At 40.2% G+C, this 17,727-nt stretch overlaps 1 protein-coding gene across 2 annotated transcripts in view; it reads left to right on the forward strand.

The window, feature by feature from the left end:
• Positions 1-2,697: 2,697 nt before the first annotated feature.
• Chrm2 (cholinergic receptor muscarinic 2) overlaps positions 2,698-17,727 on the forward strand; it is a 129,512-nt gene continuing 114,482 nt past the window's right edge. For both annotated transcript variants that reach the window (XM_005332409.5, XM_021731107.3), the window contains exons 1-2: positions 2,698-3,090; positions 3,351-3,502. The gene's annotated coding sequence lies outside the window, so the exon portion shown is untranslated. The remainder of the gene's footprint in view (positions 3,091-3,350; positions 3,503-17,727) is intronic.

The raw sequence follows: 17,727 nt of genomic DNA on the forward strand, positions 1-17,727 counted from the left end.
CTCTTCGTGTTAGTGGTGACCTTATTTACAGTCTTGTTCAAAAGCAAACTTTGTCAGAGATTCAAAGTCATCCCTTACAGGCATCTTAAGCGCAAGCCTAAAATGGGTGTTGTGAGAAGGTGGGTAATGAAGTTAGGCTTCACAAGTGGAAATTACTAATTTATTAGAGTTCTTTGAGATGGAAAATAGGCATGTAGATAAAGGAAAACCCATAGATGCATTCTACAAAATCTTTAAAAAGCACTTTTGAAAATGTTCCACACTGAGAGTTACTAATAAATGTAAATGCTAATTCCTAGGGTGAAGGAGAACTCTTTTATCTCAGAAACTAAAGTTGCTTAAGATATGAATATAAAACGTTCCAGAACATGCATGATTATGATTATTTCTTGTATAGGAAGAAACCAGAAAGGAAAAGAATGAGGGTCCCTGGAGTCAAGTTGTGATGAATTATGTTTAATACACCTAGTTCATGATGTTAATGAGTGGCATGGTTCCAGGGGCATGACTCACTACTAAATACTTTGTGTCAGTAGATCATGACCATGACCCAGATAGCTTTCTTTTAAAATCTTAAATCCCTGTTTGAAAAAAGAGCTCCGTATTTTAAATATTTTAGACTCAGCAGCAATAAATGTTTTTCACATATTTTCATGTGTGTGTGTGTGTGTGTGTGTGTGTGTATGTATTGAGCTAGGGATAGAAACACTCTATCACTGAGCCACATCCCCAATTGCCTGACATTTTAGAACTAATTTGTTCTTTGCCAGGCACTCTGCTGAGAACTTTATGTGAATTAATTATATTATCATCATTTATAAAACCATACAGATATCACTGTATCCATTTTACAGGTTAAGTAACTGAGATACCAAGCAGTTAAATGATTTTTCCAAAATCATGAAGTAAGTGGCAGAGATCCAAGTACGTAAAGTAAAATTGTTCTTAATGAGGATGTAGGAGAAGAAAATGAGCAGTATTGATGATTCAGTCTGCAGTGCTTCCCCAAAGACCTTAGGTATAGTCACTTCTATTGAACATTGTACTTCAGCTAGGAACATATTTATTAGCCTTCATCGGCTATTAATTTTTTGGAATAGGTACCACCTGTTATTAATATGGCATTAATTATGAGAAAGAACATAATAGCAACAAATCACTGGATTTTCCTCTCTATTTACTGATCGGGAATCAGTTCCTTTTGTTTTGCTTTTGCTTTGGGATGTGTGTGTGTGTGTGTGTGTGTGTGTGTGTGTGTGTGTGTTTTCAGATTCAGGCAATGACATAGGTTTATGGAGGCTTAGTAAATAGAAACAGTGAAATAAGAAGTGAAATCATGGATTTATTTTCAAAAGTGAATCAAGTGTGTGTGTGTGTGTGTGTGTGCGTGAGAGAGAGAGAGAGAGAGAGAGAGAGAGAGAGAATCAGATTATGCTGTGGACCTGCACTGGGAGAGGCTGGGGATAAGATTGATCAGAGTTGTCCTTGCTTTTTCATATGACTCTTAACATCTTCCTGTTATGGTAGGATATGAGTGTGGACATTGATAGTAGGTATAACGTGATATTTTATTTCAGGATAGCATTAACTAAGCAAAATCAAGAGTCTGTCAGATTCTTCTTGGGTGATAGCCATGAGTTAACAGAAAGAGCCAAACATTTTAGTGTTGAATTTCCATGAATCATTGAATCTGTATTACTGTATAACTCCATCTATGTAGGTGTTTCATATGCATGTCTTCTCTCACTGATAAGATTAGAAGCCTCTAGAAAACAAAAACAGTGGCTCCCACTATTCTGTGCCCTTTAACATCCAGCAAAGCATGGACATCAATAATTAAATTGAATTCAATTGTAATATGTTAAATCATTAATTGCTCCTTGTCTGTTTTTGTGATCTGAAAGGTGATGTGTCCCTGTCCGTGTTATTCAATTTAAGGTTTCAATCCCTTTTCATTTAATTTAAGTTGAATGAGAGAAAATGCAAACTACATGGCACATCATGTATTAATATTAACTTCATATACAAAATATTTTCACAAAAGCAAGACTTCCTCTTGGCTATACTTTAGAAAAATCATATCATTGTACCTTTATCAGATTGGTTAGTAACTAAAGATAATGGGTAAAATTTCTGGAAGGAATTTCTCATTAAAATAAATAAAAACCTAAGGCTAGTCCTAATACAAAAAGTTTGCATACTATTTTTTTCATGGACATTATAAATTCACCAAAGCATCTTACACATTTTGTAGGCTACTTCTCATTAAATGAAAAAAAAGGGGGGGGGAAGCATTTACCAATGTCCCAAAGAAATAACAATCTAAGTCAGCATGATTATATATTTACTACAAAGTACAGTGCATTTATTCTAACATTTCCCCACCTGGAAAAACTGGGCTTAAGTATCTTCTGTAATCAACAAGCAACACTTGCATTCGTCCCAAAATGCCATGTCACCTTTGTAGCAATCAGACACTTGCTGGAATGGGACTTGGAAGTGGTGGTGGTGATTGCAAAGGTTCTGATGTAGAAACTGCAGATGGAGAGCGGGGCTCTGGGGATGGACATGGAAAGAAGCAGAAAAGAGCCTGGAGAAAAGGCTGTCATATTTGCTTGGAAGAACCGCCAAATCAGAGAGCAGAGAAGATTTCATTGGAGGAGCTCCGTCAACGGCAACTAATCCTGTCATATTGAAAGCAAATTGTAAATGTTCTCTCCAGAAATTGTCCGTCCATTGCAGCTAATCGAACACAAACACATGAATACAGACACGCTCCTGCTGTACCCAAGCCGAAGACCGGCACAGAGACCTACTACAGTGAGCGCGCGCGCAGACACACACACACACACACACACACACACACACACACACACACACACACACACACACCAGCTTGCGGGTTGGCCAGAGCCTTGGAGTCTCAGATTCCACTAGGAACTCCAGAGGGATTGGAATAAGTGTTGCTCTCCCCACACTAATTACTACTTCCCCAGGCACTTTAGTGAAGAAATGAATCCCGCCCAGCTCGCCGGCACATCCAGGTCTCGGTTCTATTTTGGTCTCCAGACTTATCTTCGTGAAGTCCAGGTTTGAAAGTCTCATTTGCTTCTTTTTTGGTGGTTTGGTGTGGAGGGTGGGGGCAGCATCAATTTAACTCCAGTGTAAATCGCGAACCTGTCCCACACTGTCCAAGTGATTGGGACCGGTGTGGGGTGCGCGACTGTGCTTGCGCGCGCGCAAGCCCCGCAGCTCCTGCCAGAGCCTTTGGGTCCGTAGTCTCCCCGCCTCCCCCGCCCCACCCCTCCAGTGTCGCGGCGCCAACTAATCTTTGCCTTTTCTCTTTCAAGATCAAGGGAGAAAGCAAGGCGGAGGCTGGCTTTGGACTCTAAGCGGTGGGCAGCTCGCGCCAGAGCGGCCGACCCAGAACCCGCGAAGGGCTCCTTGCTCCAGCTAGCCAAATCGCAGCCAGGGGTGACCACAGGAGCTAAACCAACAGCAGGTAAGAGCGCCCCAATTCTCCGCTTGCTCACACCAGGGACCCTGGTGCGAGGGGTTTCCTCCCAATCTCCCTACCCTGGACACTGAGAGGTCGCGGTTTTCGGGGAAATGGAGGGGGGTCCCTGACACTTGCATATTTTCCAAAGGAAACTTTAGCCCCTGAGGCTTGGAGTTATGAGGGCAGCGAGGGTCGGTCTAGAAAGAAGGGGGAAATGAGGCACAGCGCAGGGTGGGGGCGCGATTACGCGGGTCACGGAGTCCGGAGGAATGTGGCGAAAGCAGCGTGGGAGACCCGCTGCCCCGCAGCATCACTCCTTAGAGCATGTCATTCTCTCCACTGTCACTGAACCTTCTCCCAGTCAACCCCTCAGCCCAGATGCCTTCATGGAAAAGACTAGAGAGCTTTGCTTCTTCCGCCCTCAAGCTCCTTTCTGCTCGGGGTCTGACCATGTCGTCCGTGCGTTAGGGTGGAGGCCCTGCTGCTCCTCTCTCGGTGTTGTCCCTGACTCCGCCTTCGGAGCAGCCCCTCCAACGCAGGAGAGAGGGTTGGCATTGCGGTCCCTGTATCAAGGCAAAGGGGCAGGTGAATAAGAATGGGGGACGGTTTCCAGGACAAAAGAGAAGGAAGCCTTCAGCCACCCAGTCCAATTTGTGAGGGGCGCACGAGGTTGGCCACTGTAAGACGGGGTCCCAGCTCCGAACCGGTGAGGTTCAAGACAGTGCCTGGGCTTTGCCACCCAACTCGCGGTGTGGACTGGATCAGCCCACAGGGCCATGAGGTCGTAGATAGGGAACTGCGCCCCTGAATGTTCCTCGCTGGACCTGGGCAATCCCCGGTAACTTGTAGCTTTCGGAACCCGCGAGGTGCGGACGGTCCAAGCGCAGTGGCGCGTAGAACACGCAGAAATTCCACCTGCGCTCTCTGCCCCGCGCCCCTGGTGTGACCCCGGTGGAGTAGGTGGAGGTTTGCCTAGGAGAGAGCTCCCGTAGTGAAAATTCACCCAAGTTATTGACTCAGAGTGGGCACACACCCTGAGCTTCCGTGCTCCTTCAGCACCGCAGACCTTTCTCTACTTCCTGCGAGTCGCTGTCCTCGAGGCTGCTCTGAGCCATCAAATCATCCAAGGGAGGGTCGACCGACCCGCCAGCCCCTGACTGTGATCCCAAGACTCTGGCATATATGGAAATATCCGCGGAGAGAATCGCTTGAGAGGAGGGAGGAGAGCAAAAAAAATGGAGGTAAACGCTGAAGGCAAATAGAACTGCCCGCTGACATGTCACCCAAGCCGCCCTCTTGTGTCCTTATGTCAGTTCACGGCCACGGCATGTCTGTGACTGCAGCTATCCAGGGCTCCAAGTGCCCGCCCAGGAGCGGGGAGCCCTGCCAGAGAGTGGCGCCTCCGGTTCTCAAGCTTGAAATGGAATCCCCCCACCTTGACTTTCTCTTTCCATTAGCTTCTGTTTCTTTCTTTCTTTTCTTTTCCTTTTGTTTTGTTTTGTTTTTCTTGCTTTTTTCTTTGCATTGGGTGTCTGTGAGTACTTTGGCAGGCTTGTGGTGTGTCTGTCCCCTAGTACACTCAACCAGAGACAAAAACACACGTCCCGATCCCCACGCTCTGCCTCATACACGCCAGCGCTCTGTGCACAGTCTGGACAGCCCGGGGCATCTGTGGCCAGGGCACCCGCACGGTTTCAGACTCAGCCCCGCACAGCAGAGGGGAGCCAGCTGACTCCAGAAAGTAACTCTGGAACGACTAGAAAGGCCTGCAGTAAAACTATATTTGGATGGGGAGTGTGGTGGGGGAGGCTCTGGGAGGAACAACTCTGCGCTTCCCCTATGTAGAGCTTTGAGTGCTCCAGAGGCTGCTGTACCTCAGGCCTCTGTCCCTACTGCACAGGCCACTGGTTGTCCCCTCAGAAGCCCACCCGAGGGGGCAGCAACCTTACTCTAGCCTGCCCAGGGAAATCCAATGGCCTAGTGCTGGGGTGCGCCAGAACCTCTCTTTACTCTTTGCAATCCTGTGTCCCTGGATTGAAGAAGCTCTAAAAATAAAGCAGGTCATAAACTCCAGGTTAACTAATTCTGGATTGTAAGGTGAAGCCCTTCATATTGTAGTTTGCTTTTAATGGGGATATGTGTATAAACAGTCATGATAAGGATATGGTAGAAGATGGGCATGTGTGTGTATAAAATAAGAATTTTCCTTTTTAAGTAAATAATAGGGATGATGATACTAGGAACCAGTACAAACCAGTAACAGGCATTGGGCATGTGTGTATCATCATTGTTGGGGAATGATAACCAAGGCACTGATGATTGTAGAAGTAAAACCACTTGATTTGGCCAAGAAACAGTTTCATGCTGAGAACTCCATTAGGCTGCAATTCAGAGAGTGGACTTTTGAGACTCTGGTCAAAAGGATGGTAAAATTCTGTGCCAGCAATATCACAGCTTTGCAGGCTGGGCAATTAAGGTCTCAAGAAGTAATGCTAATGCCATAATAGTTTTCTATTGTTATTAAGAATATTAATAGTGGTGCTTCAGTTGTGGAAATATAAAAGATAAGCAGCTTCCCATTTACTCTGTTTGCTTTACTGTACTAAATAACAGTTCCAGCTACACTTAAAATTAAAACTTCTCCTTAAAAGATATAGGGACTCCAGCCAGGTTGGTTTGTTTGAAAGCTCCGTGAATGAGGTGAGGTGGGCATGGTTGAAAGTCCTCGGACTCAAAATTCAGAGTAGACTGCCTGACAGATGCTTTGTCTTCTGATAAAAGCAAAAGGCAATGTTTGTTTATATACGTGTGCCTGAGGGTGCCTGGAGGGGAAATGGAATGAGAGAGTAAGTGGATTTGAATATCCCTATCATAGTTCAAGTACAAGAGAACTCAAAGAACATGTTTGCAGCTCTTAACTGACTTCAGAGACAGATGTGGAAGAAATGAGCAGTTCAAACCCAGGTAAAATTCCTTTTGGAATGATTTCCCAGATTCTCTCAATTTGGGATGACAGAGATGGCTATCATCACATTAAAAACAACAACAGGCTGGGGATATAGCTCAGTTGGTAGAGTGATTGCATTGCATGCACAAGGCCCTGGGTTCAATATCCAGCACTAAAAAACAAACAAACAAACAAACAAACAAACACCCACCAACAACCAACAGGCTACATTGCTCTAAATGTGATGTTGGCATCTTCTAGACAATCTCCAAAGTCAGGCAGCTGTATGCATGTTCACTGGGCAGTTTCCCATTTCCAATCCTCAGCAGCCAGCCACCAGGACCAAGGGCACAAGAGGGATGGATGGGCAGCTTCAGAGGTAGGAAGAAAATAGCACAGTCACCAGCCTGCTGGCAGAGAGGGAAGACACGGAAGGCATAAATGGCACAACCATCAGTGGAGAATAAGCTGGCTAATTAGAAGTCACTCTCTGACCCTTGGCAATGAATAAAGTTAAAACAACTACAAAGGAGGAGGAAGAAGAGAATACAGAATAGAATGAGAGAGAAAAGAGGAGGGAACAAACGGGAAATAGGGGGAGGAGAGCAGGAATCTGTGGGTGTGCTGTTTATTCACAGTGCAGGGATCATCTTCTGTCCCTAACGTTGGCCTTCTTTAGGTTATTGTGTGAAGATCCATTGTTTTCATATTTATTTTTTAGTTATAGGTGAACACAATGTCTTTATTTTACTTTATGTGGTGCTGAGGATCTAGCCCAATGCCTCACACATGTTAGACAGGCGCTCTTCCGCTGAGCCACCACCCCAGCCACCCCCATTCTTAATCTTAACATTTCTTCCTTTTACTAAGCAACATAGAGATAGATAAACATTTTATTACACAGTTTGCTTGAAGGGCTGATCTTCTTCATTAAAAGTGATACTGGAGTTGATCCAGTATTTTATGATGCGGGGTCTCTGTCACACGCCTCCTTGTGTTGAACACTGTCAATATCTTCCTTGTGGCTATTAACAACTGGCTTTTGTTTCCTATCATCTGTTCCCATTCTGTTTCCCTTTGGCTCACAGAGAAAATGTTAGGACTCCTTTCATTAAGGGTCATCAATTCAAGTGTGAGGACTACATCCCCAAGCTTCTCTGCATTCCCAAGCTTAACTGACTGGGTTGGGTTGTGGTGTTGGTGGTGTTTGTTTTATGAGGGCGTGGGAAACAGGTCATCTTTCATTGGGCAGGTATCTTCAGAGTATGTCATAAGTCTCTGGTACCATCCCAATCAGCTTACATGAATTATATTATGTGTTTTGTTAGTGCTCTATATTTCTTTATCTTCACAACTTAAGATTGTGCCAGGCACATCCTAGGGACTTATTTTATCTTTGTTCACTGAGTAAATTGATTGTTTGATTTGCTCATTTCATCATTGCAACAAAATTAGAAGCAGCTGCTATTTTTCTGATTTTATAGGAAAGGAAACCAGCATTCAAAGGGTCCTAGATCATACAGCCTGTATGATGCAGCCCCTGCATGCAAACACAAGCCTGTCAGACTCCAGTCTTCACTCTTGTACTGTGCTGATTGGCTCTCTATACATAGCTGTATCATTTGTTTCCCCCTATGTTTAGGGAATGCAAACTGTTGTATTCAGAGTTCAATGACGTTCTACCCATCTGTTTAATTCAACTTTGCATGTTCTTGTTGGATCCCCTAAACCCTAAGCAAAGAAGATTCAGTGCCAACAAGATTCTTAGTTGGCACAACATGCTTATTCTATTTAGTCAGTGATTGCCTCCGGCAGGGGAAAACAAAGGCACCCAAATTACCTGACATTTTGGCAGATGCCATTTCCACTTCTCAGCTATACTGAGATATTACTGAATGGATTTTGTTTTGTCTGAAGAAAAAAAAAAAGAGGAATTTTGGTATCATCCAGTCGAACTCATGACAAGTGTTGAAGTGGACAAATAGAGTTTCCCAAGGTGACACAGCTAACCAAGAACTGCGCAAGAACACCACATGCCAGCTTCTAGTCTACTGCCTCTTCATTTGGCCATGCTGAATGAGCATCTCTTTCTTTTGGGGGCATTTAAAGTTCTGAATTTCAGTGGCTTCATTTACTTTTAATTAGACATTCTTGTCCACCTTTCCTTTGAAAGGCATAACATGACTTTGTGAATTGCTACTAACAAAAGATGAGGTGGGTTCCAGTTAGTTTGCCTCCTTCTACTCCTTATATATTTTTGTCTTACTTTATTTCATTTTCTTCTTTCGTTATTCACATGTTCAAGCTCCTTTTATACTATGACCTAAATATACAATCATCTTAACTGGTGCTGTTACCATGGTAATGTTTCATGGTAGATAAGGGTATACACTAAAAAACCAGTTTCTTTCATTAGTAATGGAATTCTTTCTCACCCCACCCCTTCCCCCTACAGTCACGCTTTCGCTGACTGATGCCCTCTGGTGTTCAGTAACAGGAAGCACATTGATTTGGACAGGATAAGGACATTATTTTTAAAGCTTTGTGTGTGATGGGGGTTGCCGGGTGAGGGGGTGCGGATTCCAATTTCAATTACAATTTGAAGTGGAAAGATTTTTAATTAATATAAGATTTTTAATTAATATAATTGAAGCAAGGAGATTACCATAAATTATTTGTTTTTGCATTGTTTAGTGTTATATAGTGTGTAGCATTCTAGACAGTTATTGCAAAGGGAGGGATATTTGTATCCTTTCATACCTAACATTGTGAAAATGTGTCTATGGGAGAAATAAGAGATTCCACTGAGATATCTCTTAGAGGACCCAATAGAATACTATATATGTTTCAGTCTTTAAGACTTCAAAATGTAAGTCTTCTCTCTTTAGAATGGAAACCTTTTTCTTGCGGGAAATATTTGGAAGCTTTATTCTTTCTACGATTATATGAACAATATGAACTCTAATTTTAATTTCACATTATTTTTAACTACTAAAGATATAATAAACTGGAAATGAGGCAGATGTACTACCAACAGCTTTTCATTCTTCCTCACACCAAAGTGTACATTCCTCTAATCCAGTAAGTCTATCCCTGAGATCTCTATAGGATCTATCCTTCCACTCCATTGGCACATCTTTTCAGACCTTTAGCACCTCTTGCATGGACTATTACCAGAGCCATATGTTTCTAACTGGTCTCCCACCCTTCTGTCTTTCTCTAGTACAATCTAGTCTCTCAATGCTAGAGTGACCTTTCTAAAATGCAAATCTGAAGATGTAATTTTCTTGGGAAAAACTTCAGGGTTTCTTGACTGTTTTGGATAAACCCTGGTGTAACTCACTCAAGATCTGCCATAATTGAGTAAAGCTATTTGCCTGATGGGTCTCACCTACCATTTCTTCATTCTTCAACTGCACAGGAGGTAATACTCATAAAATAGCTACACTAGTATAATGACTGGTACATGTGTCAAAATATTTCTTTTTATTCTCCTCCTCTTCTCCTTCTTCTTTTTCATGTAACTTTGTGTGTTCACTGTATCAGTAAGCAATGGTGAACTGCATACTTGCTATTATATATAACCTGTATAATGATAATGTAGCTTTGCTGGCATTTAATATCCACAGAAATCTTTTGGAAAGTGAAAATGTGGGTTTCTTTTTTTATTTTAATGAGCTCTGGGGATTTGGGTGAATCATATTCCTGGATTAAACTAAATTATTCACAAAATACCAATTCTAGGCAACTTAGATGATTTTATCTGGTGCTCATAACAGATAACAACTAGAAGTTGTGAGGGATATAGAGGAGGTCTCAAGTGAAAGCAGAGGCCACATGTTTTACAAATGATAGCACTATTCATTTAAATATATCAGCAGTAGGGAGAATTGACTTTTTTTAACATTTCACTGTCTTTTACCCAATTTTTGTCACAGTTTATAATTCCATTAGTATTCATATTTCTTTTTTTTGTATCAGAGAAGGTATAAACTTCTTCATGGGTTAAATACTAGTTTAAGGTCAGATTTCCAGCTCATAAAAAATGGAATAGCAACAACAAAACTGAAGACCTAAATCTTTCAGATAAATAAAAATAAATAATAAAAGCATGGCAACAGGGCAATGTTTTGAAGCTATCTGTATTTATTTGGCTCAAAAAAGCAAGACCTCTCTTGCTACATACCCTTGAGTGGTGACACCTTGCAGAAATGAAGATTCTCTTTAACAGTCAATATTCATAGTAGTTTAAATGACAAGATTTTGAATTAGTGAAGTCTTCACTATCTTCTAAGAAGTCTTTAAAAAACAGATTAATTCACAGGTTAAGGAGCTAAAATACTTTATTGCTCTTGCAGAGATTATGAGTCAGCAAGTTGAAGATGACTCCCAGGAATCTAGATTTTTTAACAAGCACCTGACATGATCGTGAAGTGGATAGTCATATTTTACATAATTGTAGAATGATAAATTGGAAGCTAAGGGCCATTGAAGAGGAAAACAGAAAGCTCAGCTCCATGCTGGTTCTCCATCCCTAGGTGCACCAAGGCCCAGAGAGAGAGTACTGAGTTGTGGCCGGAGACTCTTTGATTCCCTAGGCAGATTCTAATGTCAGTGATGAATCACAGTTCAGGAGGGCAGCCATAAATAAAGATGCTTCTCTTCCATTTTCTATGGAACCTACATACCTATTTGTTTGACTGGAGCACAATGCCACCTGCATATCTTATGTCCTTAGTCCTAACTGCTTAAGAAATAAGTATGCCGTTTTCTTTTCTAAGACTTGATTCATCTTTTCTCTTCCACAGTCCTCTTCTTTGTGTATCTTCTCAGATAATAAATATCTTCATGACTCTGAAGCTCCTCTGTGTTCTCTTCTATACAATGTTCTGTCTAGATTTTCTGGGAGACCTAGTTGAATGGAGCACCTGGCCTTCTTCCTCGTTCTCTCTCTCAGCCTCAGATAGGGGAGGGACAGTGTATCTGAGACAACTGTCATAAAGGTGAACAGGGATGCATTTGGCTGTTAATATTGCAAAATGTTGGAGCACCATGATTATCCTGAATAACACATTGATATAATATCAAATCTCCTCTATGAATCAGAACATTGTAATAACTTTTCTTGATGTTATTGTTTACTCTTAATCATCAGGATGATTCTTCTGTTTTAATAAAGCAAAGAATCTTTTTCCTACCTCACCATCCATGCATGCCAATAAACAAGATGAAATTCTGTAGGAAGGCAAGCTTCTTGTTTCTTGATTATTTAATTAACTACTAAGGAACTCTTTACAAGGGTCAAGACGGGGAGCTAAAGAATTACCTGAAGGATAATTTCCCTCACTTTTCACAAAAGCTAAGCACAGAACAATTTGATTGATAGGAGAAATTAAATAAATTTCATACACAATTTCATGTTGTTGAACTTGTACCTTCCTCAGCACTGTTACCGTGGGAAGAGTTTCTAAACCAGCATGAAACAGGGAAAGAGAGGAATTACACTTAATTGTATTCTTTGGAGGACTTCTGGTTTCATTTTAGGGAGAAGATACAGAGCAACCCTGAGACCAAAACATGTTTCCCAGGTAGGTCTGCTGCTTTCTTGCTTTATCCTCAAAATTACTTTTCTACCAGATTTTATCAGTGGAGTGTGCAGTTGTGTCTTCACATGTAAGTCGAAATATTAGAACTTTTCCTTTTTTTTTTTTTTTTTGGTCCTTAGTACTGAGTACTGAGGTGCTGAAGGAAAGGAGAGTTCTGGCTGATGCAGGTTGAACTTCTCTTGTCTCTGGTGAATAGGTGTCACTCAAAGGTAAACAAAGAGGTCCAAGTTTGCCTTTAGTTTAAAGGGAGCATGGATGGATATTTTGTGTGACTAGATATTTCCATATAAAGGGAAATTTCAGAATTTTGAACAAGATAATCTTCTGTGACAATAACAAGGACCAAAGAAAGATGAAATGGCATCTACTGTTTCTCATGTCGACAAAATTTAGGGTCATGGCCAATTCTTTACACGTATTTCCCCTGTCCCTCCCACCCAGTCTCTGTGATGTCTGTTTGTTTATTTTGTTTCTGGAATCTGGACTTTGGGGCTCTTTCACAGTAAATATCTGGGTCTCAGTTTTAGAGTGAGTTTGTAACTTGGGCATCAGACCCACATCTAATGTTAAACATCAGTTTTTAAATAGTATTGGTTTACTTTACTTATCACAAACAGCTTCTTTAAGAGGCTAATGTCATTATATTGTTTGATATTTAATTTTGATAAAGTCAAGGAAAAACAGGGAATGAAATGAAATGAAGGTAAGTCTCACTCTCCATCAGTGTTCAGAGAAAGGAATTGGGAAAAGCAGAGTTTGTTTGAGAGGGATGTGTCTCAGGTGAGGTTTAAAACCACCATCTTGGCCACACACCTCTTTACAGACTTCACATTTGAAAGTTTGACAGGCTTCAGGGTCTCCTGGGAGCTCTTTCTGGGCATGGAGATGAGACGAGTCTCATATATATAGGATGTTTCTGTTGAATAGAAAACCACCAAGTGTGGGTAAAATGTTATTGTTTAATCTCTTTCTATTTCATATTGCTTTATCAGTGCTGTTGTTGTCTAAATTAATCTCTCTTACTTAAAGCTAACCTCTGCATGGCAGACACACGAAGAGAAGACTAAAGGACCTAATTGTTCTAAGGGCTAAACCATCAGCAGACAAATTCTGCCCCTGTTTACATGTCCCTTGTCAACTCCATTTGTTTGTATACCCCAGATCTCCTGAGAATCATTAGTGTCTATTGGTAAATGATAATACCAGCTAATTTTTTACAATTAATTGAAATTTCACACTCTTACACTTCAATATCAGTCAATATTTTTACATACTGACACTTTTAATCAAGGATTATCTTTCACAAGGGAGCTACAACAGGGCCCTAATTAATTAAAGTGATAATTGCTTCTCTCTCCCTCGCAGTTTGTTAGTTACATAACACATTCTGAAGGAAATTCACATCTTTAACATTCCTCTTTAAAATTTACCCATTTTCAAAAAGATTCTTCAGCTTCTACCTCCTTAAGAATTTACTGAAAATTCAAATTATTTGGGTTTTTTTGTTTGTTTGTTTGTTTTAATTTTCTACCAGTGGTACAGAAAGGAGGTCATATTTATTTTCCAGTGAGTTTCCACATTCAAACAAAATAAAATGACATCTTTCTATCACTGAAGTGTTCTGATTGAATCCCAAGAGTCATTTTCATAGAAGAGAGAGTGGTAGTCAGTGTCTCCCACTTTGATGTTCTCTAGCTTCTTTTTGGTTCTTTATTACAGTGCAAGTTCCCATGGCCCATTTCTTCTGGGTGTTTTTCCGTATCCCAGTCCTCAGCTCCTTAATTGGCCCTGCCTCTTTTTAGCTTTTTCAGTGTGTACGTAAGGTTTTCTTAAATTTTCCTCTCTGTGTTGTTCTCATCAATTTAGGAGACACCAAATCTAGATGCTGTCTCTCATTGGCAGCCCTGCCCTCTTCTCCCTTAATAGATATTGCTCTCACTCCCATCTTTTGGCACCTCTTGGTATCTGACATGCATTTTCAGAAATAACGGATGGCACTGCCAATATATGAGCTGATTTCCCTAAGTCTGGGAATTCCAGAGCCTTGAAATCCCTGCACTATATATTGGTCAGATTTTCTAAAGGTCATCCCTGTTTGCTTCTTTTAATTAAATTAGTGCGACTTTTTCGTTTCCCTCGTAGCAAGCATTTGACCACATTCTAAAATTATTATTTCTCCCAAACTCATGTGTTCTTACTTCACATTTCTAATACAATTGAAATGAGACTTGATACTGAGAGGTCAGTTACCTTTTCAAAAATTTCCCCTTCTATGTAATTATGGAAAGACATCTTTTGGCACTTTCTTTTTACAAAAATAGACTTAATTTTTTTTTTGGAGCAGTTTTAAATTTACAGAAAAATACAGTGAAAGACACAGACTTTCATAGACTGCCTGTTCCCATGCATGCAAAAGTGTCCCCTATGATCACTATGCCCTAGTATATTTGTTCACAGTCCCTGAACCCACATTGATATGTCATCATGTTTACTTGAGGGCTCATTCTTCCTGATTCTTTTTCTCTCTTTTTGGTTGGAGATGGGACTTCACCCCAGGCTGGTCTTCTGCCTTTAAGTGGTCCTCCTGCTTCAGCTTCATGAGTACCTGGCACGACAGGCGTATGCCACTGAGTCCACCCAGGGTTCACTCTTGGTGTTGTACATTGTATGCATTTGAACAATGTGTAATGGCATTTGTTTATCCACATGATGATGTGGATAAGTGTCTTTCCACTTCCCTAACTCCTGACATCCCTTATTAAATCCTTTTACCTTCTCCACAGGTTAGTCTTCTCTAGAAAGTCTTAGATGTCAGACTGGCTTCTTGCACTTACTAATAAGCATTTAAGTCTGTTCTGTGTCTTTTCATGGCTTCATAGTTCATCTCTTTTTAGAACTGAATAGTATTCTGTTACACTAGTTTTTCCTTTTTTAAAAATCAGTAACGGTTTTCCTTGTTCCTTGAGGATATATTTTAGCTGTATATTAGAAAATGTATTTCCTTTCACCATGCATATTATTTCATTCTTGTACTAGATTTTCCTCTAATCTTTAATTTCCATGTTCTTAAAATATGTAACTTTCCAACAATAATCACATAACTTGTGTCCTGAATATTTTAATTCTCTCTCTTCTTCCTCTTCCTTTAATATACCCTCTGCCTAATTCAGTACTTAGAGGGAGCACTCTCATTTGGAATTACATAGTGTTCATTAAACTAGCTTTATTTCCTCATGAGGATGTTGTTGTTATTGTTGTTGTTTTTATAAGTTTTTAGAGTAAATCAGGCAATAAAATTCTTTACCTTTGTAGGATTGAAGGATTTAAATGGTTTGTTTACCCAATTTGGACAAACTATTCTGCTTCCCTTGAATCTAAATTCGAGAGGAGGGGAGGAGAGGATGTCAAGGAGCTATTTCTTTTCCATTTCTCCTCCTCAGTTGATCTCCCAAGACTCAGCAGTCATGGTCATGATGAGGATAGGATAAAAATGCTGGAGACCTAGAGGCCAAGACCACTGCATGAAACAGCACACTGACCCCTAAATGAGAACACATAAATCTTAATTCACTTTACCATTAACAGATAGGGAACTCTGCTTTCTATTTGAGAAGTAAGAGAAATCCTACTAGCTCACTAGTGTCCCCTGGGGTGTGCCCTTTTCTCTTCCCTCTACCTTTAGGAAAATTGATGTTATTTAGTGTGTTGATCTAGTCATCCCAGCTGTTTAGACACGGGGTGTGCACAGGATAGCTAATGACACCCCCTATTTAACTTGACTTTAACATCTTCACTTGGGCCTGTTCTTTGTCTTACACATGTACTTGATATTTCAGCTCCTTCACACAGCAAAGTTCTCCTGATAGACTCTGATTTCATTAGGAGAAGCCTATTTCATGAGAGCTGGATTTCAATGTCAATTATTTTTCTTTTTCTCCTTTTATTTCTCCTTCTCATTTTCTTTTTCTTTATTTTTATTTCAGTTTTGAGTCTTATTCCTAACTTTATTCTTGGCACAATAAACATTATTTAATGATGATTTTAAATGATGTTCTGCTAAGAGTTTCAAGTTTCCTACTATTCCAATCTGCCTCTGTTAATTTCCTAAGTTGATGTTTTCTGAAATAATTCAAAGAAACTCTTTCTAGGTAAAATTTACCTTTCAGAATTAATCTTTCTTTCTGACATATTTTCTCACTTTTGAAAGCATCACTGCATCTAAACCTCAGCAGAGTTTCCTCAGCCTGCCCTTGTAGCGTTATTCTGGTTAAGCTGAATCCGATTAATCTCAAACACATGAACTTCCAAAGACACCAAACTCTAGTTTTTATATATAACATATATTGAAAAAAAATCTAGCCAGAAACTAAACTAATCACATATGATTTAAATAGATCTTTCCACATATTGGGGATAAATTTACTACATTTTCTCTTCTTACATGATCCTATCTAAGAGATATGTGACAAACGATGAAAAGAGGTTTACATTATGAAACTACGTACCATTCTGAATAACTTGCCATGTGTAGCCTTAAGAATAAAACCTGGAGTATGGATTTATTTGTCCTTTTATTTACTCATTCACTCAGTATTTTCTGAACATTTTCTTCCTAACAGTGTTTGTGTCCCACCTTGTCCCTCGTGCTGGGGCTGCTTGCTATCTTCCTATCACTAGGGAAGAGAAGGCCCACTAACTCCTGCAAACACAGACTTAGCACTACTTGATAACAGCACTACTGCTGTCCCATAGCTATGGTGGCCCTGTGCTCTCTTGCAGGGTGACTTCCATTGGCCACCACTTTTTAGGAGCCTAGAGAGAGAAGGTTTCCACAACCCCTTTCCCAGGCTACTTCAAAGAGAATTTGATCACTGTTAGTTTATCTTTTCCCTCTGCCCTCACAGACTCAATGGTTTAGTGGAGTGTTCATCATTTTATTGTTTGAGACCTCTGCTTTACAGCTAAGGAGATGTTGACCAAGAAACAGTGGTGGGTTGTCAGGAAGGTTACCACGATTCAAGGTGATGGAGTCAGGAGCTGAGCCTGAACATCCTGATGCCTAACCTTAATTTCATCATCCACCATGACTAAGCTAATCTTAGAATTTAATTCCTCCTGAGCAAGACGTGATTCTATAAATCCTCCTTATTTTCTTTCTCATTTGTCTGGGATTTTTTTATTCTTTTTCTAACTCCTATGTTATTTTTTTCCCACTGATATTTCATCAAGGTATTCCATGATTCAGAGCTAATATATATATATATATATTTTTGGAAAAGCTGGGATTCAAAACTAAGAGATTTTCAAAACTTTAATGACAGCTTTGAAATGGTGCTGATCCCTTGGAACATGTGTTAGCCACTAAGCCAGCCCTGGTTCAGCAAGCAAAACTCTATGGTTTTGGAGATATCATGTAGTCATTTTTTTTGTTATTGATTTACATGTAAATAATTAGAGTTTTTATTAATCTGTATAGTATTTGGACCAATAATTTAAAAAATAATATTGGTGCTCAAAAAAAACCCACAAGACCTTTTAGTTCATCTTAGTTTCATGAAATCAAGAATAATTGAAAACTATTCCCTGTAGATGTATTACTGCTTCAGAAATCCTAAGGAAGGATAATAGACTAACTCTTATAAAACTATATCAAATTCAACTTCTTTCTTCTACTT

The sequence above is a fragment of the Ictidomys tridecemlineatus genome, chromosome 2 (assembly GCF_052094955.1).
Source record: "Ictidomys tridecemlineatus isolate mIctTri1 chromosome 2, mIctTri1.hap1, whole genome shotgun sequence".
Classification (NCBI taxonomy): Eukaryota; Metazoa; Chordata; class Mammalia; order Rodentia; family Sciuridae; genus Ictidomys; species Ictidomys tridecemlineatus.